The following is a 5,382-nucleotide window of genomic DNA, read 5'->3' as shown; positions in this document are numbered from 1 at the left end:
TTATATATATATATATATATATATATATATATATATATATATATGCCTTTGGTTTTAAAGGAAGTTAAGGCATTCATTTCTCTACAGAAGTCAGACTTGCTTTGGGCGAGAGATACTTTAGGGTTTTGCCTCTTTTGCTTTTAAGTAGCAAGGCATTTAAAAACCATTCAAACAAGTATTGGTAAGTTTTACAAACTTGTATCAGAATAAAGGTGTATTGAGGCTGCAAGAAAGCTAGAATAAGGTTTGACACAAAAGCCCCAAGTAAAAGTATTTTTAAGGAATAACCCTTGGCAAAAACAAAGCAATAAATAGAACCTATGGACTTGAACTCTGGGGAAACTACTGGAAACTCTGACTAGCAGCCTGACTTGTTTTATTTTCTTCACTGCTCAGCTCTTTCCTCATCTAGTTGACCAACCCCTCTATGTCTCTGATACCCACAGCAATAAAATATAGATCATCATAACACTTAACTCTAGCTGGGGCAATTGCATGCAGGTGTGTAGATGAATATATTTATTAGCAGCATTCTTTGCATTAACATGTAGGGATATTTATTTTTGTAAGTGGATATATCTGATGGATGTCTCCACTGTCCAAAGAGTAATCATCAGGTGCTGGTGGCTTACAGCTGTAATCTTAGCTACTCAGGAGGCTGAGATTTTAGGATGGAGGTTCAGAGTTAGCCCAGGAAGGAAAGTCCACAAAATTGTCCAGTTAACCACCTAAAAAGCCTGAGGTGAGGCTGTGGCTCAAGTCATAGAGCACCAGCCTTGAGCAAAAAAGGTCAGTGCCCAGGCCTTGAGTTCAAGCCTCAGGACCAACACACAAGTGAGAGGTTCACTTTTCTCTTCATTGATGATATACAATCATGTGATCATATATGTGAAATTACAATTCAGTCAGGCTATCATCTCACTTCAGCATAATGTTAGTTGAAGACTACAGCATAGTGTAGAGGGTTTCATAGTCCATGGGCCCAGTCTTGGCTTGTCATTGTGAAATATTTGACTTTAGGTTACTAATTGGACATAGTAAATCTCAATTCCATCAGTGAAAAGGAGATGGCTACATATAATGCTATAGATCCTGATTATCTCCTGTTGCTAACCTGGAGTTATTGAAAGATGCAGGCTAGATGTTGTATAATTGCCACAGCCAGACTCCATTGCCCACTCTCCCGCACAGGCAGCTGTGGCTCTGAGACTGATTATTAGGGACATGACCTAAATGATATGCTCTGCTCATTGGTCTGGTCCATAAATCCTTGCTGTTCCAATCTCTGTTCAATCTATTTTTGCCAGCTAAATGGAGAGCACTCAAAGGCATTAGAGGTGGATGTGGTCATAGCCAAAAAAGAACCTGGGTCCCTGAAAGTTTAAAGGGTCTTCTTCAATCCCATAGCGTTTGTTGAGTAACTTCTGTTAAAAAGCCACTGAAATTTAAGGTTTCTCTGTTACAACAACTATTACTATTATGTCAGCATGCCATTGGCAAATCCAAAATAGTGAAAAGTAGGCAAGAAATAGAAGAGGAAAAAGTTAATGAAGTGAGATGGATAAATTAGTAATGTGGCAAAAGGCAGTTAAAATGATAGTTTTCTTAAGTATTCTGGTGACCTCTAGAATGACCTTAGAAAAGGAACATTCTGCTCATTACTCTCATTTTCTCTCATGGTGTTATAACTTAGCTGCTTTTAACTTGGTACTATCTTCATCCCTCTGTCTACTCCTTGGTCTTGTTTTTAAAATTGCTTTTTATTTACATACCTGCTAATTCTACCCTTTGTGTCAGAATGTAGCCTTATTCTATTGTCATTAACTTTTTTTAGTATTATGATTTCAAAAACAAGAAAGCCAAATAGAGTTTGGCTTTCCATCTCTGTATTCATGAAGTGAAAGGATCCATCACATCCATCCCAGGGGACCACGCAGAGGCAGGCAGGCACAGGAGAGAGATTATTACAAGGTTTATTAGAGGAGCCATATTTGCCCCAAAGAGAGATCGCATGGCAGCCTCCACTATCTAGTTAGCAGCAGGGTCTGAGGGTAGAAAGTGAAGTAGATGGGATCTCAGGTGGATTTGGGCAGAGAGAGGGAGGGGCCAGCTGAACTCCAGGACTGGGAGGAGCTCAGGTGTGGGTGGAGCTGAGAACTAAAGGTGGGCATAATGCTTACATGAAGTACCAAATAAGTGTTCACTAATCAGAGATTATGATGAGAGTTATAAAATTGGTTAAGTTAATCAGTTTTCCATTGCTATAACAAAATACTGAGATGATAAGGTTAAAAGGAAGGAAGATTTACTTTGTCTCAAAGTTTAAGAGGTTTCATATTATGGCCAATCGCCCCTGTTACTTTGGGCTTGTCATGGCCTAAAGAGAAAAAGAAGACAATATTATGGCTCCTGATAACTCCTCCATGACCATCTTCTAGTAGGCCCCATGTATTAAAGGTTCTATCGCCTCGGAATAGTGCCATGCTCTGAGCCTTAATGCATGGGCCTTTGGCAGGACACTTTAGATCCAGACTACGATAATGGATAAATAATGGTTCCTCCTTAAAAAAATCACATTCTAGGGGCAGTGACAGACAATAATTTCAATTAATAGTATAGTAAAGAGCTATAAAGGTGGATTGTTTTGAGAAATCTCCACTGTGAGTCCTAAATCTTCATGGAAAAGTGAAGAAGTCTCCCTGAAAAGAACTAATATTCATCCTATAAATTGCTAATTTGGTTATCACCAGAGTCAATTTTCCTTTCCTCCCTCCAATGCAACATTGTATGGTTAAATGTTTAGTTTCTTTACACTCTTCACATTCTCCTGATAAGGATATAGAGGTTTTCTAAGGGTTTCTTTTCCCATAGTAAATAATTTTGTCAGATATGCTCATCCTTGGAGTTTTTAATATATTCTGCTTACTTGTATATATTCTGCTTACTTGTACTCTAGAAGTTTTTGTTTTTTTATTTTTTTTTGTCGGTTGTGGGGTTTGAACTTTGGGCTGGGCGCTGTCCCTCAGCTCTCCAGCTCAAGGCTAGCACGTGAGCCACAGCCCCACTTCCCATTTTCCGATGGTTACTTGGAGATTAGAGTCTCACAGACTTTCCTGCCAGGGCTGACTTTGAACCGCAATCCTCAGATCTCAGCCTCCTGAGTAGCTAAGATTACAGATGTGAGCCACTGGCACCCGGCTCTAGAATTTTTGATAGCTCTCAATTATGGGTAATTGTTTCTCAACTATGTGTCAATGAGGGAAATTCCCCCAAATAATGACATTTCCTTTGCCTGTTTCCTCTTGAAAAATGAATAGATCTAAAGTTGCAGGAGGCAGCAAGTATCTACTCCCCTGCCAAAATTCTGAGATCCAACAGATGTTTCCATTCATCACCTACTGAGTGGCCACTAGGATAAGATCTTCCCCTGACCCAATTGTCCACTTGTCCCCAATGAGAGGAATTTATATTGTAAAGAATCAGAGGCTATCTGTGGTGGTTTTTTAATCAGCGCTGATAAATGGAAAACTCACAAACTCCAACACTGTTGGCTGTCAGCATGTGTCTGCATGCAACATTATCTACAGCTCTTGTTAGTAGGAACTATTCATCACATTTTATAACCAGTTGTCTTCCAGGCCTTGTTACTTATGTTGTGACTTCTGGGATTTAAAAATTCTAATTGAGTGGTAGTTTGGAAACTTTTTTTTTTTAAATAGGGTCTCATGATGTTGCTTAGACTGGTCTCTATCTTGGGCTCAAGTAATCATTTCTTCTCATTCTCAGGTGTCTGGGACTTGAAAGTTTAATTTTTCCCCTATCAACTTTGCTCTTCTTTTTCTTTCTTTTTTTTGGTCAGTCATAGGGCTTGAACTCTGGGCCTGGGCACTGTCCCTGAGCTCTTCAGCTCAAGGCAAGCGCTCTACCACTTGAGCCACAGCACCACATCCTGCTCTTTTTCTGAGAACAAAGTATTCGTGATGAATTTCTTGATTGGCCTGCTTTAATAATTTAATCAATGGAGATGCATCCCAAGTCTTGCAAATGATTGGCTCTTAATTTTTTATAGGCTATGATATTTCAATAAGAAAAGGAAATACAGCAAGAAATCTAATTTTAACATAATTTTAGCATATTTTTTTTCTTTTGTCAGTCCTCGGGCTTGAACTCTGGGCCTGAGCACTGTCACTCTGTTCTTTAGCTCAAGGCTAGTGCTCTACCACTTGAGCCACAGCACCACTTCTGGTTTTCTGAATGGTTTACTGGAGATAAGAGTCTCACGGTCTTTCCTGCCCAGGCTGGCTTTGAACACCGATCCTCAGATCTCAGCCTCCTGAGTAGCTACAATTACAGGCGTGAGCTAATTTTAGCATAATTTTAACATCATAATGTTAATGATAAGTCAATGATATTTTTTACTATATTGTATAATTGTGTGTGTGTGTGTGTGTGTGTGTGTGTGTGTGTGTGTGTTGATGATGATAATTGAATTCAGGGTCTTGCATTTACTGGGAAAGTACTGTGTCACTTGAACCATACCAACAATTTTTCTCTTTTGTTTTATTTATTTAGGTAGAGTATTGTGCTTTTGCCTGGACAAGCCTCAAACTTGAATCCTCCTGCTTCTGTTGCCTGAGTAGTTCCTTGGTATTTTATATGTATACCACCATGCTTAGTCCCACTATGTTGTATTATTACATATTGTAAGTAAAGATGAGATCTTAAATTGGAGTCAAGCAACAGGAGCTCTTAGAAATTTCTATTGGGTAACACAATATAAAATTTTGTCTGCCGGGCGCTGGTGGCTCACGCCTGTAATCCTAGCTACTCAGGAGGCTGAGATCTGAGGATCGTGGTTCAAAGCCAGCCCGGGCAGGAGAGACCGTGAGACTCCTATCTCCAATAAACCACCAGAAAACCGGAAGTGGCACTGTAGCTCAAGTGGTAGAGCGCTCACCTTGAGCTGAAGAGCTGAGGGACAGCACCCAGGCCCAGAGTTCAAGTCCCACGACCGACAAAAAAAAAAAAAAATTGTCTGTATTTAGCAATCATTTCTATAAGAGATACTTACAGTACAAAAAAGAAGTCTGAGAATAGTGGTACGTGCCTGTAATCCCAACTACTTGGGAAACAGATTAGTGGGATCACAATTCAAGGCCAATCTCAGGCAAAAAGTTAGTGGGATCTCGGCCGGCTGGGCACCAGTGGCTCATGCCTATAATTCTAGCTTTTCAGGAGGCTGAGATCTGAGGATCATGGTTCAAAGCCAGCTGGGGCAGGAAAGTCTGTGAAACTCTTATCTCCAGTAAACCACCAGGAAACTGGAAGTGGCGCTGTGGCTCAAGTGGTAGAACACTCACCTTGAGCTGAAGAGCTCTGGTG

Source organism: Dipodomys ordii, unplaced genomic scaffold (genome assembly GCF_000151885.1).
Source record: "Dipodomys ordii isolate 6190 unplaced genomic scaffold, Dord_2.0 Scaffold17, whole genome shotgun sequence".
NCBI classification, from domain to species: domain Eukaryota; kingdom Metazoa; phylum Chordata; class Mammalia; order Rodentia; family Heteromyidae; genus Dipodomys; species Dipodomys ordii.
The sequence above is the reverse complement of the archived record's forward strand: the minus strand, read 5'-3'. Positions refer to the sequence as shown.